General features: G+C 40.4%; 1 protein-coding gene across 3 annotated transcripts in view; it reads right to left on the reverse strand.

Annotated features, from left to right (window-relative positions):
* FILIP1 (filamin A interacting protein 1) overlaps nt 1–15786 on the reverse strand; it is a 109300-nt gene that overhangs the window by 66327 nt on the left and 27187 nt on the right. For 2 of the 3 annotated variants that reach the window (XM_037392393.1, XM_037392391.1), the window contains exon 1: nt 14238–14378. The exons of the other annotated variant lie outside the window; for it this stretch is intronic. The gene's annotated coding sequence lies outside the window, so the exon portion shown is untranslated. Of the gene's footprint in view, nt 1–14237; nt 14379–15786 lie in introns of those variants that run through there. 3 annotated transcript variants of the gene reach the window in all.

Genomic DNA, 15786 nt, shown 5'->3' on the forward strand with positions numbered 1-15786 from the left:
CTTTTCTTTAAATCTTTACACAGTTCTTCTCTTTCTTACCCATCAGCTCTTTTCAAGGTGTCATCCACACAATGCATTCACCTAAAATTAGCTTAATCTGCCTGTCTGCTGTCTTCTCCTATGAACATCTCTCTTTTTTCCCCTTGACCCTGCAGATTGGCCAGGGAGGTTGCTAGCCCTTAAAATCCCATTTACCCTGTAAGGTCTTGCCCTGTGTCACTGGTTAACAATCACACAGAAGACAGGGTGGGTTCCTCTGTGTGTATTTCATTACTTACCACTATTAAACACATGTGCATAGGATACTCAGACATGTTTTTATATGGACCTATATTGCTATCCTGTCACCTTCCAGTGTTATGTTGAAGTAGGTCTTTGTAATTTTCTTCAGTGTTCAACTGTAGAAGACCTTGATTGTTCTTTGTAGTCAAGATATTTGTCACAAACAGTACAAAGACAATAGTGAATTTAGGCTTGGTTTGGGGCCAAACTCAAATGTAAAAAGTAAGTTGGTCTCCTGAAAATTAGACATTATTCATCCTACTTGAAATTGCTTCTATAACAGACAAGGCAAACCATCAGACGTTTGTGTTGCCTTACTCCAATTTATGTTTGTTTATGGTCATATTTTCTGGTACTTTAATTTTCTACTTAAATCCAATTTACCCAAGACAGTCCAAGAATACTAGAAAGCAATATCTTCACAGAGAAATATGTTGCTGTTTCTATAATCAACTACAATTTGAACACACAGACTGAAGAAAGGTGAAGAAGAGTCTGTATGTCTGAGGCTTGCCCAGTTTTTACATCAATAGATCTAATGAATAATATTCCATTGCTTCCGAATCTTTCCTCTCACTTAATCTCTGGATTTAGTTTGCATCTTGTTCATTAGTCAAACAGATGCTTCTCAACATTGCTAACATCACACACTTACTTGTCTGATAAGGATCTCAGAGCAGCAATTCACTAGTGATGCGGCAAAACCTGAATTACATTGACTGATCAGCTTGGCTAATGTTACACAGGGCCTGCTATGTCTTGCTACTGACTTGACTCAGGCCAGTGTTATAAGTCTCTTGCTCACATTAGCCTTGCATTTTGGTAGTTTCACACTCAGCAGGAAGATAGTCTTTTTATTATCGTTGGTTACTCATGTCTTAACTTCATTAATTCAGTGGAATTTGTCCAGCAGCATAAATGGGGAGAGAATTAGACCCAATGTTTTCGAACGAGAGAATTTCACTACGAGATTCCTTGCATTGTAGGTCTGCTCCTATCCAAACAATATGTGATACAGGTATACAATGGCCTTTAACTTCCTGAATGCTTATGCAGTGTGGTTTTCATCAAACAGTTTGGATTAAACACATGAATTATGCTTTCTAAAAACAGATCTCCATTATAAGCATGAACAATACCTGAGAACCTCAGGAAATCTTTTAGGTCTCAGGTTTGTAATGGAAAAATAAACATTGTACTATGTTTCCTCTTAGATAGGGCCTTTCAATTTGTTTAACTTTAATGGGTTTTAAACTTTCCAACCACGCTTCCTCTCAGGAGAGAGCACTTGGGATTCAATCTGTCTCTATTTTCTAAGTGTTTCCTTCTGAGTCCCTATGGGTCACAGCCTCCAGCCACTTTCATCTCTAAACCAACTTATTTTTCATGGCTTACAGTGAATGGCTCCATGGCTCTAGAACATCCTACATGTTTTAAGAATAAATATTGCAAGTCTGTCTTACACATGTTTTACAGTGGAAAACAGATTATTACATTACAGTGTATTCTGCTTAGTAACATGCTATGTTAGCGACTTCTCTGTAGTAAGATGACTCAACTCTTAGACCTGAAGGTGCACAATTAATTTTAAATTTAACTCATGACTAGTTGAGACACATCATCCACATCTAGCACTGCTTAATCAACCAGATGCATGTAGCTGGATACGTTAGACTTCATGAAATGTGGTGTGTCACCCTGTCACATCATAACTCAAGATAGCCGCTTCAATCCACCTGTCCCTGTGGAAGCTGAGATGATCACAACTCATGAAGGCATGTAAAGGCTGCATAGTTGACTATAGGTTTATAAGCACGCTAACAAACAAATAAGGAATGCATATTTTAAGTGTTCTTTTACTTGATGTAAATCAATATAGGTCTACAAAGGACAGATGAAAATTTATTTTTTTAACAAATTCATTAATACAGCAGCAGAGCAGCTTAAACAATTGATCTGGAGTTTTGTATCAACTAGCTAATTAGAATATGACTGTTGCTAAAGTCAGTCAAATCTGGCCTTTTTAAAAATTTCTTTAGCACTTGTAGATTTATTTTGCAGCAAGTCTTACATCACAGTAAGTGTGGCAGACACTCTGTCACTCTCGGAGACACTGCCCCTAACAGCCTTTCTATGCTAAAAGCCTGCCAAAATCAGTGTAACCCTAACACCTACTCTGTCTTCAGTTACGATGTTGATACTTTTCCAACATGTTATCCAAATGCAAAGGTGTTATGTGCTGAAGCCAGAGATGCAGGTGAACTCAAGCTTAAATGGTGACAGAAAGGGCCAACGTTTTGATATTCACACAGTAATTTCCAAGGAGTTTAAGGGCCAAAATCAACGGCATGATCCAGCTGTTGTGCAGTGCTCTAGGAATACAAAGCAGCTGTAAGGATGACTGAGTTTTAATTAGAGCAGCGTGAAGTAGCCAGAACATACCAGTGATCTTGGCTGAAATACTGTGTGCTGGAAAGGAGTGCATAGTATTATCATTTTGGATGTCCATCTGTATTTCTGATGGTACACGATAGAGAAGACAAGTTTCTGACCAGTTGCACAACCTTATTTCAGTACACAAATACCAAAATCCCCAAACTTGCCTATTTGTTGTTTCACCAGGGTTCCAAAACTGATCCTGGGGACACTGCCAGTCTAACACTGGTAACAAACGTCCTCCTGCTGTCTGCCCTGATCACGTCTCTATATCTTACAGCATTCCTGATCTGCTGAAGGGATTGTGTTCCCTGAAGAAATAGCTTGTATGATTTATAATGACTTTAGCATTTAATATTTAACTCTACTGGGGTTTTTCCCACCCCTTATCATATTGCATATTAAACTGGAAACCTTTGCTAACAGTCTCCAGTCAAACAAGAAGTCTTTATATGATCAGTCACCTTGATTTTGACATTTATTGGCTACTCATTTCAATATGTGCTCACAGCATTGGTACTTGGCATAGGAACTCTCCAGCCTCTCTTCTGTTTCACTTGTTTGTTAAGCTTTAAGCACAAAGGACAAATGCTATGATTATTTATTTCAGTCTGTATTGTTGTTCTGGGCATGGGTCCTTCAGTTTTCACAAGTTAGCAATCCACACAAGATTTTATGAAATAACCTTTATGTTAGTTTTACTGACATCAGGAGAAAATCTGTGAGGAATTTGCTGAGTAGGATGTCAGGAGAGGACAGGCTGCATGCTGTTCCAGACCTTCCCCCCGTTGACAGCAATTTGTTCTCCCTATAGCTCTTGAAGTGACAGGTTAGATTAGGCTCCATTGCTAGTGCTATTAGAATCAGATAACTCAAAAGAGTTCTTTGAACTTAATGCATAGTCCCTCTTGCTAATTGGACATGCTGATCTTGGCTCTGTAGTGCTTTCCCTTAAAATCATCATAATAATGTTATAATATACACACACAAAAAGTTGATTTACGGCCATGATATGGTTATTGCCTTTGGCTATAAATTTGTAGTCTGGAGTTCAGTTGCAGATCTAACTGATTAAGATATCACATGAAAGTTCTGGGTTTCTGACAGGCTAACAATTGCTGCAACTGAGTTATTAGTGAACCAAAACTTTCAGAGGGTCTGCTGTGCAGGCATTTGGAGTGGTACAAAGCACTGTGCAGAAGTGCTTGGTACACAGGAGAGATGACTGCTGAGAATTCAGGCACTGAGCAAGCCAAATCTTTGTCCAGTGATTGCCAGTCAATGTATAGCACCAGAAATGAAAAATAATTTAAATATATTCAAAATGGAGACCAAATCATATAAAATCTCCATCAAATCTGCAACATCCCATAAATGAAAAGGAGAGCTGGAAAATGTTTAAAATACTATCAGTCTGTATCCATAAGTAGTAGTAGATACCAAGAAAAAAACACCAAACAAAAACACCAAAAAAAAGACGACACCTTTGGAGATATCAGGAAGAGAGGAAGAAAGGGGCACCAAATTGACCTTGTTGAGTCCTCAGCAAGGACCACTCCAGATAAGGATGGATGGCTTTAGCTCCAGGGGCTCTAGGTAGTGAGAACTAAAGCTACATAGCTTCAGTGGTGTGGCTTTCATAGAACAAACATGTAGAGATGCCGCTGTTCGTACCACCTCAGAAACTGATTAAAATTATCAGTTTTATTTTTAGTTATTCCTTATTATTAGCTATTACAGGCGGCTTTCCTGGGCTTTGGAAATGTTTGTTGTTATTATCTGATTTGAAGAAATAAAAGAAATCATGCTACCAAGAGGTTGTCATAGGACCAGCTAGGAACTGATGGCTGCACTGTGTAGAGACGCATGCTGAGCGATGCTGCCCAGTTGGACTCGGATGCTGCATGAAGCAGACATGTGTCAGACTCCGGACTGTGCAACAGCCAAACAAAACTGTGCCAAGGGAATGCAGACTTCATTCTTGGGTTTGCTTTTGTAGATTACTCCAGTGTTTGTTTCAGTCATGCTGGTCAGAGGAGAGTGCTAATCTAAATGACTAATACAATGAAGAACAGAACAAATATCTACCCTTAGCAGCTCTGGAGTTTCCTGAATTTCTAAACATTCATGCCTAAAGCATAATGCATTGTGCTCTCTAACCCCTCCTCAATCTCTTGCCCTCATATGGATCATCACTTATCTGCAAGAGCAAGCAAGACAAAGTCTCTGTTCCTTCTGACAGTCTTATACTTTGCCCATGTGCTTTTGTGAGAGCATGTGTTAGTTGCTTGTCAGTGTTGTTGGAGTGTTTGCACAGAGGTGCAGATACTTTATGAATCAGGACAACTAAACAGCTTAAACAACCAAGCCACATGGCTGTAATTCTTACACAAACTAGGAGAGAACTTGTGGCTAGTCTAGCTATGTAACACCATTACTGCCTCCATCCTTTCACCTGGTCTGCTTGCTGCACTGGAAAAGCATTTGTCATACAGGTGTTAGGAGGAGCAACATGCAAACACGCATGCTGACCCTCATGCACTGAAAAAGAAATGTTCGTGTCATCCTGTTGACGCTGCCTCCATAGTGGGGTCTGCACCACCTGCACTAGAAGTGCTGCTTGGTGGGCTCCCTCCCACCACGTAAGCCCTCTGTCAGATGCAGCAGATAGGGCTGGTCCCTGGACTGCACCTGCTGCCTGCAGTCCAGTGAGGGGGAGAGGCCATGGCATTGCTCAGAGCAGACTGTGTGGGATGGATATTTTACCCCATGGCAGGCAAATGTCATGGTGTCTCCTTCTTTGTCATACCATACATGGAGTCTCATCAGTGGAAGAAACTTTTCAGTCTTTTTAATTATGAGAAAGAAGCAGAATATGTCCCTGTTAAGGGTATTTGACAAAAATTCAGTGACTGTTTTAGATGCAGGGGACAGATTATTTTTTTCTATCTCAGCAATCCCTAATCTATTTTGGTGAATAGAACTTTTTTTTATGCTGCCTGCAAATAGCGTAGAAAAGTAGCAAAGTTATAGCAGACAAGCTTGTTGAGGTACAGCATGAGAATCAGCAAAGCCTTTTTGCTTTATCAAAGTTTTATTTTATAGCTTCTAAAATCGATTCTTACAACAGTGGGACATAGTGGCACATGGATTATATTCACCAAGGATTATGCCAACAATACTACCTTTGCTTGAAAAGAGAAATGAAAGGAATAAGCATAAATGTATTCTCAAGAAGAAAAGAAAAACATTTCTGAAAATTCCATATCCAGGTGCCATTCTGAAGAGATACAATCTGTGTGAAAGCAGAAAAGGCTTTCACAAAACTAAAGGAGGAAACCCAGCCATCACTAAGGCAGATTTATACCACTTTAACACAATTTTTAAAAATTCCAAGATAAACTATTCGCTGGCTAAATTATGGCACAGAATTACAAAGAACAGAGTTTATGCTGGTATAATTCCATTAATTTTGTCATCTTCCGGAAAACTTGTGGTTTCAGCTGGAATACTTTTACTTGAGTAATGCATGCTGACCAACTAAGGAGTAACATAGATTCGTTACACAAAGATTCATGTTTCCCAGCCTTCATCTGGAAAAACATCTTGGATGCATGAGGAATGATAAGCTATTAGATCATCATTCAGTCAAAAAAAAATAAACTTTTATATATCACTTTACCCATGTTTTGATTACTGTGCTTCCCAGCTGCCAGAAAGTACAAACAGGAGTCATAGAGAAGAGACAGCTCAAGTAGCTGACACCACTAGACAAACATACTACTAGGTCTGACGAGGGTTTAGATATTTATTCTCTGGAGTGGTTATGTCGCTGAAAGAGACTGGCCAAAAGCATGGTGGGTGGCAACAGTGCTAACTGTGCAGCCTTTCTAGCACATTTCAGCTGAGCTGGGAGACAAGGGAATAGGTTGGTTCCTACTCATGCCTCTTCCTGGCCTGTTTCCAGCCCACTGGAGTGTCCTGTGCCCAGGACTACTCCTGATTCGAAAGCAAAGCATGGATCCTTGGAGGAAAAAGATGTCCCTGCTTCCTGGGGCTCTGTACCTTGCACCCAGCTGATGGAGCCTGTCTCGAAACACAGCCACCCCTTGAGGGTTGGATGCGCGCTGTGCCCTATCATGATTCTTCACATATTGTTTTGCAGCTTTCTGCCCTTTTGAGTTATGTCATTTCAATTGAAAATCAAACTGTGAACTTCACATGAAGATAAATGTAGCAATGTCACCATTAGTTTCAGTCCAAACCCACTAAACGTTTGTTTTATCATCTGACAGCCAGAACGTGCCTGGAAAATGGTAAGAGGTGATGCAGATTAGCTGGCCTACCAAAGATTTTTCTCTCCTGCAGTGAGTAATCTTTAGTATTAGGTAAGCTTTAGTCATTCCTTTTTGTTGACAGCATAGAATCAAGCTGGTAACCTGCAAGATCAAATGTACTATGGACTTAGGAAACACACTGTATCTCTCACAAGTAGTTTTTAAAGAACACTGCTCCTACAACAATGCATTTTCTGCTTCCAAGATGGCAAGAAAATGCTGAAAGCAGCAAAAGACAGGAGCAGGCTGATAATAGTCACAGCTCTTGCGTCTGAGTCCCTTGTCCCTATCCTTATAATGATTTAAAAAAAAACAAACCACAAAACAAACCTAAAACTGATATATCACTGAGGGAACACAACATGGAAAGCAAAGTCATTCTGTGGTCCTTGCAATCCTGCTTTAACCTAGAAGTGAACCACAGGGAATTAAAGAATACAATTAGGAAATGAAGAAATTACTCTTATTAGCTTTCTATGAAATGTATTTCAAATTTTCACTTCAAAATTATTTTTTATTTCAAAATTCACTTGAATTTTGACAAGCGTAAGACAAGGCAAAAAGCTAAATGTCCCAAAACCAAACTTCAGGCTTTGGGTCAAGGGAAATATTTTGCTGTCTCTTGCTGACCAGACATGAATTGTGAATCCCATATTCTTTTCGGTAGCCATGATTTGCACAGCTCTGATTTTGCTGAAACCAGTAAATAACTATAGCTACATTTTACATTTGACTAATTTATCTTTCTTCTGTTTTACAAAAATAGCAAAAACCAACCACAATATAGATACCCTTACAGATTTTACAGCAAATGGAAAGAAATTATACAGAAGACCTGTATCTTCTACAAATATTGTCTCCAAGAGGCAACAGTGTAAAAACACATCTGCAGCATCTCAAATTTCAGCTGTCAAACAAAGCAGGGAGCAAGTTCCAAATCTCTCTCAGTGACTCCTTTGTAGGAAGTTTCAGTTGTTGATAGACACAGAGTACCAGCTTGCACATGAACGTCTGGTCATTTGGTCAGAGGTGAATTTAACCCCCTCCGTTAGACTGGGCTGCCTTCCACCTCCCAGAAGGTTCTTCTCCTCTGTAAAGTTTAGGTGGTTTCAAAACAAGGAGTTAAAATAGCCTTTGATAAAAACCTGCCCTTGAGTTTCGTTATCAGTTTTGGTGGGTTTATAATAATATTTACCCTGTAGGGGAAAAGAAAAAAGAAAAAAGGAGTTCTCTGGCTACATGTATACTAGTGAATATCCACGTCCAGGACTGCTCTTTGACTGTGAGGCCAGCTGTCCTGGAAAATCCTTCAGGCTCTTAAGCCCTCCCAGCATCCATAACATGCTGGCTGCATCCACGCTGCCCGCTGGGAATTGCTCCTAGCCCATGCTGACTCCTGAAACATGCTCGCAAATGGTTCAGCAGAAGCATGCCGGGGACCACTCCAGTGGTTTAATAAGAGCACAGACATTCACCCTCTATCTGTGCTCACGCCCTGGCACTGTTTAATTTAGAGCCTTTCCTTTCCACAGCCCGCTCTTTTACAAACAAAGGAAATGGAAAACTAATCAGCTGTGTAAAGGGAAAGTGCAACTCACCATAAATACACAGTCTGCAGAGAGAAAATAAGCAGAGGGTGGTGGGAAAACAGAAAAGAATCCATATTTTTTCAAGTAAGTTAGGTCAAGGCATGCAGAAGTATATTACTTATTCTAGAGGAGTAGTTTTAAGTTGCTGCTGAAGGATGGTCTGGAGATAGAGCAGTTCAGCAGGGGTCAGGAAGAGACAGGGCAGCTGAAGCAGAGAGATCACACAACATCCCCATTCACACCAGGCTTCTGCTGTGCTCGGTGGCACAAACTTTGAGCTTTTCTGCTTCATGTCACTGATAAGACAACTAGCACTGTGAGGTTTCAGAGTGGCACTTGCATTATTCAAAGCCCATTACTATTTGTAAAGAGGTAAAAGGAAAGGAGAGTCTTACTTCATTCCTGGCAGTGCCAGCCTAGTGACTGTCATTATTTCCCAGTAATCCTGCAGGCTTTCCACTGACTTCAGAACTTGTGGCAAAGAAAGTAAAGAAGTAAATGTCAGCCTAACCGATTTAAATAATACCAATGCCTCACGCTAACAGGGAGCGGCACAAAACCCTGCAGTTACCTCACCTGGGCATTGAAAATGGCTTCATCCACTGTAATAGCTTTCACTTATAGGAACCATATTTATGTGCCTCTTCTAATATCTTGGTTTCAAAACCCCTAGACAATTTCCTCACTTGAAAAGAACGAAGGTAGAGAGTTATCCTACCTCTACAGGTTGAGCTGATTTTGATCTTTTTTTGAATAACCTATCAATTCTAATCTGCTCAAATATTCATCTGGCTTTTTACTTCAGAGCAAAAAGGCTAAGCTGAAAACACAGGATAGCTACTTCGAGTAGGGAAGGAAGACACAAGTATCATTTCACGGGCTTGGTCCCGCATTAACATAAGTAAAATTACCTGCTGCCAGATTCAAGTTGCTTTAATGTCTGTGACTTTTTAAAAATCCAGTTTCAACAGGGATAAAACCCGAGTGAATTGTGTGCGCCTTGTTGCAACTAGCCAAACATGTTACCTTACTTAACTTTTTAAAAAAGGTTGAACTTTCTTTTTTTCCACTAGGATAGAGTAAAAAATTCTTAGCTGCTTTTCTTAGAAAGTAATTTCAGTTCAGAGCCATGGAAAGATGTTAAAAAGAGCCCTTACAAATGGAGTGGGTGTTTTACAAGTTAAAATCATCTGCAGTTGCACAAATTCACTCTGTTCAGCTTTAAGTACCTCACTTGTGGGACTGAGCTAGGAGTTTAGGTTTCGTCTGTAATCTGCACTCTTTGAAATGGAGCCCAAGCTCTCTGAGGCTATGTTAAGACTTCAGGCTTGTCCTTGTCCTCAGTCATGCAGCTCCAGTGACCACTGCTGAAGCCCACCATGGCTCCTGTCTGTCATGGAAAGCATCCCCTCACTTTCTTTCCATGGAAAAAGGTGCTAGGCAGAGGGTGGTGTTGCTCCAGCCTCCCTGTGAGAGGACATGGTTGGAGGACACCGCTGCATCTGACCTTGGGATGTGCTTGGAGGTCTCAGTTTCACCCCTCTGAGCCACTACTGACTTCTCTGAAGAGGCTGTGCCCTGAATTCAGGCACATCAGTAAGATAACTGATAAACTGGCACTGGATCCATAAACGCATCATCACAAAGGCCGATTTTCCTGCGGGGTGGGGAGGCAATAGCAGGCATTTGGCACCTTGTTATCAGCACCTGACACAGTGCCACACTTGGTGGCGAGTGTTAGGACATGGCAGAGGCTGTGGGACTGCGTCCACCCCTCACAGTCCCTGCTATAACCAACCCTGCCAACTTTGTGTTAATAAATTTGCAGACTCAAGTGGCTTGTGCTGTTGGGATGTATTTTCTACAAAGCATCAGCACACAGACTGCTGCCGCAGGGACACTTCTGGCTGAGAGGAGAAGAGAACACAGTTTTTCTAAAAAGTACAAAAGAGTCAAAAGCTCACCCTTACTGAGCTGCCTAAGAAATGAGCTTACTTGACTCTCCAGCCACAACTCCTTGTGCAGAACTCTATTTCTTGGGAAGAAAAATGGGATGAATTTGGCCATTATTGCCCCAAAACAGTAATTTAAAAAATAGCAGTAAATAATGGATCTATGTTAGCTTTCTTTTAGTTAGAGCAAGTGAAACTAGAGATTAATTTTTAATAAGTAAAAATTATTATTTTCCAGATTTAAGTTCCAATTTCCTATGAGGAGGTAGATGACAGAAAAGCAACATGGGTCTCAGTGTGGCTCAAGGGAACTCATGGGCGTTTCTAAATATTAAGGCATCACTGGGTCTGTCAATACAAATTTTAAAGGCTGATTTGACTTTTCACAATAATGTCAAAATGTTTGGTCATCAAAAAAAACAGCTGAGGGAAGGCATATACAGATGGTAGGTGATTGGTAAACCAGGTAAGAAAGCAGCATATAAATAGAGAAATAACTATTTCTCTTTCTTTAGTGAAAAACTGTCTGACCCAGTTATGTAATGTCTCAACATTACTTATTTGTTTGCTTAACTATTTTTTAGCTGCCTTCAAGGAAGATTAGGTGACTGGCAAATTACATTGGGCTGCTTCCCCTGTGCATGTGTGGCAGATCCATGGCCTTGGCAAGGACCTGCCGTGATCACTGTTGGCAGCTCTGTCATGTCTTGGCTCTGTGGGGACCAGGCTAGGTCCTGCACTGCCCAGGCAGCTGCTTGCTTAGGTGTAAATGCTAGTTACAGCCAAAACTCTAATCTTTCCTAATTGCTCAAAGTGATATCATTACTGCTTTTTAGCTTCTCACCTGTGGTTTGGGAAAAGGAAGATTAACCAGTTTTTCTCCCAGGAGGATGCAAATTCACCTCTTGTCATATTAAAGTGCTATATTTAGTTATCTTAAGAAACAAGATGTAACAGAAAGTATTCTCATGTGTCATTTCACATTTCATACTGATTTACTCCCAGTGAGAATAGACCTCACACAGGTTTCTATCCCTAGCGATAATGTCTGTAGAGTCAGCTTGTAGTACCACCTTTTTCCTCTTAATATTCATCACACAGGCCACAGATAAGAGCTTTTCCTTATCTGTATTTGTCCACACACACACACTGCAGGAATTTCAGAGGTGAAAGCTTTTTTCAGTCCCACCCAGCTGAAAGTTAAAGGACAGCTCTCCAGAGCACCCAGTGCTGACTGGTAAGAACAACTGTCCAGAAAAAGCAAGCTCAGACTAAGCAACTGAGCCTTTGCTGTACATATACTGAAAATACTTCACAAGGCTTTCAGAAGAGCCAGGACAAAGTCCTTATGTTGAATAAATATTTCCTTACAAGTTATTAAAGAGTATTTTATATCTTTAATCCTGAAAGACTCTGCTAGATTAAATGTAATTTGAGGAATACCTACATTTGTTCATTGTTATAATATTTATCAGCCAGGAAACTAAAATTCATCTGTTCACATTCATTTCTACTCAGTTACAGTTTCAGATTTTCTTTTATCAGCACATTGCTTTAGGATTTATACATCACTATCTTAGAAAAAAAAAAATCACTAAACTCAGCCAACCCCCCCAAGAAAAACTATTTGCCTCCATATTAAGGTCTGTAACTCAGTTAATCAAAGCCAATTCCAAAATCTGGTATATTAACATGTCTTTTAAACTCATCCTGTACAACATCATTGACTGCATGCCAAACAAACATACATTAAAAAACCAAATTCAGTCAGCGGTTTGTTAGTTGATTCTAGGACCGCAAAACTGACCTGATATGAAATGGCCATCTTTAGAGAATCTGTACAGATGGGAGTTTGCCACATGCTTGACCTAAGGTAACTTTCATGTTTGCAAAAAAAATCTTGATTATAATTGTACTTACCGATACAAATGTTATTACTTTTGTAATCAAGAAAACCCAAAAGCCTGCACAGAAAAGTACTTGGCAGCACATGCCAGCATGGTATCATGGCTCAGCTGTAAGTACCAGCCTTCCAAGCACTAAAAAAATCACCTGGCCATACCCCATGGAAAGCAGCAAACATTAAGTATTCAGCAAACCTTGGACTTTAAATAAGCATGTGTTGAAGACAAAGGATTATAATTAGAGGGTTAGGAAAGCCTAGAAAAAAATATTGTCAGAACCCAGCATTTAGCATTATGGCACAGACATCATGAACTGGTGCACCAGCAGCAGGCTTAGCTCCCCTGCCCTCGGTTCAGCCAGGGCATAAAGTAATGTTGCACAATTTCTGCAGGCAGCCAAATATATGACGTTATCTTTACTTAAATAAGCAAGAACAAGGCGGGAGAGTTCTGTAGAAATACTTGTCACCGACTAATCTCTTATACCTTGAAGATGCATTTCTAGAAAGGGAAAAAAAAAAAGCAGAATTGTTCTTCCCATTGTATCTTCAAAAAAGCTTCAAAGTGATATTTTATTAGGCTTTCTCAAACCTCAAAGAAACTTTTCCAAATGCCTGGAAAGGTGGAAGATTAAATAAATGGTTTGTTGAAGTAATGGAACAGTTACTGGACTTTATAACACATGCATATTTCTAAATAAAAAAGAAAATACTTTTTTGTATTTTGTGGTGAGGGTTTTTTTAATTTGGTTTAAAGAGTCCATAACTATAAACACATCAATAGCAGTTTGTAGTCACATCAACTTTGTATCAGAGAAAGCTAACATTTTGTTTGTGTAACATTGTTAGGTACAATAGTAACTATACAAATTTAAGAAAGAAAATAACTTATTTATGCCAAGTTAATGGAAATTAACATTCTGAATGACAATTTAAGAAAGATTATATGATGTATTGCAGGCTTCAACCAACTAAAAATAGAAAAACTATACAAGCCATAAAAATTGCACATTGTACAACTTTCTGTTCCAGGAAGATTGCGTTTGCAATCCTTGACTACAAATGGAGTTGCTTTCTGTCTGTTCAGATGGATCATCTGGGGCCATAATTAATATAGACAATCCCAAGATTTCCAAATGAGTCAGACATTTAAAAATATATGATACTGGGCTTAAAGTTGTGAAATTTTTATAAAATCAGTTAAGAGATTGCCTTCCAGTTTTTGAGCTGGGTTCACAATTTCAAAGTATATTCCAGCATCATGAGGCAGTTTAAAACTGGAAATAGATTACTGTATAACCAATGTGATACTAGCAATAAGCCTTTTAAAAGACAGGCAAAAGCCCAGATAAGTATTGTGAGACACCCACTACGGTCATAAAAGTCAGCAATGCCCGCTGAAAACATCCTCATTATATTAACTTGTTAACTTAAGATGCTTAGTATTAACTCATTATGCTAAAAAAATCAGGGAAAATAACGTACATTCAGAATGTTCTTGGTAATTCTCAACAGTCCCTGAGGGCTTTGACAGCTCTGCAGTTCAGATGAACCTTTGAAAGACAAGAGGTGACAAGAAGTCATTTTGGTCACCTCCTAGAGCTGGTATCTGCAAGAAGCTCAAGTGTTGTTTTCCAGCCATGCTATTGCAACAGCCTCTCCTGAATGTTATGAAGTTAGGATTTCCACCTGGAAGCTCCTGCACATCAGGCAGACAGCCCACGGTGTGGAGTAATACCTGTGTTGAGGGATGCTTCCAGAGCAGGGGCTTCGCTAGAATCTAGGTCCGGAGGGGGAAGGAGGGAGTCGAGGATGGAGGTGTCCCTGTGCCATCGCTCTGCTGCTCCCACCTGAGGCTGACTGGGGTCCCTGCTGCTCCCTAGGGAAAAGATAAGGCTCAGGGGCTGCATGCGAGGACAAAGCAAGAAGCAACACGTTCTGCTTGCTCTGCCTGCCAGCCAGAAGGCCAGCTAGAAAACACAGGCTTCCATACTTAAAGTGGTTTGAAGATAATTACATTTTTTAATTTAGAGATTCCCATTGATGTTATCCACGTGTCTCCAAAGCCATGACAGAGCACAGGAACCTGAAGAATCCAGAATACACATTTACAGACATGATACCATACACAAACCCAGATGGTAAAACCTCACACTGCTGCTGCCTCCTAAGAGCTGGTACCACAAGTCACAGCTTTCTGCTTTAATTTAGCAATAAACACCAAGTAAACCCCTTCATCCAAAAGAAAAAAAAAAAAAGAAAAGCAGCCATAACAAGTGAAGAAAAAAGCTGGCAGGTAATTTTGTAGCCAGACTCCAACTCAGTTATCCTCACACTAGGCACCAATTGCAACAGCACAAACTAGTATACTGTAACAAGGCTTTTACCTTCCATCAGATTCTACTGTCTATGCTGCTTCTCCTTCCCCCAGAGGCCAAACAACCCCACCCCTCCTTCCTCCAACCACCTGTCCCAACAACCTCGGAGCTATTTAACTACTTAGCAGGAACGAGCTACAGCTGGGCATCATCCATGTCTATCAACCCACTGCCTCTGAGGCCAGGCCACAGCTGCATGTTATCAACGCTGACCAACCCACTGCCTTCATTCCTCTACAGGTGACGTGCTGGGTTCTTCATTGAGTAGACTAGCTCTGCAGAATATGTGCAATGCAATGCAATGACAAAATGACAGCAGAGAAGTAACATGTCCAGCTTGGCCCATCTATTAGCTGCACTGCAAGCAGTCTGCAGACTTCTAGCTGCTCAGTGAGAATGCATGAAGGACATTACTACTGGAAAGCTGGGGATGCTGCAGGGCATATGAGGAACAGAGCTGTAATCCTGAAGGGAGGCAAGGTCTCATGTTGATAAAAGCTCATTCAGGCATTTGATTAGTTTGCGTAAATGAACAAAATTTGAATCCACCTTGTTGATTCCCTGAATTCTGCCCTGACCTTCTTAACTGTGCAGCATGGTTATGGTTTAACCAAAGTTTGGTAGGTCAAACCCACTTCCGAGACAGCTAGCACGGAAATATCAGAGCCAATGGATCTGAGCAGTAATGTGTCCAGGCAGGCTCAGTGCCAGGGCTGGTGGTGCCAGAGAGCTTCTGAGGGCTGTGAGGAGACCACGGAGGTCTTTCCTTTGGCAAAACATTTGGTCAAGGAGAACATGGTGTTCTGGAAAGCTGTGATCTTTTTAAAGAAAACAGTAATAATTTTGTTCAACTCTATAGACTAACTGTTATTTAAATCATTTATATAGTTCTCCTAATAACAGTGTAGC

Source organism: Falco rusticolus, chromosome 6, assembly GCF_015220075.1.
Source record: "Falco rusticolus isolate bFalRus1 chromosome 6, bFalRus1.pri, whole genome shotgun sequence".
In the NCBI taxonomy this organism is placed as follows: Eukaryota; Metazoa; Chordata; class Aves; order Falconiformes; family Falconidae; genus Falco; species Falco rusticolus.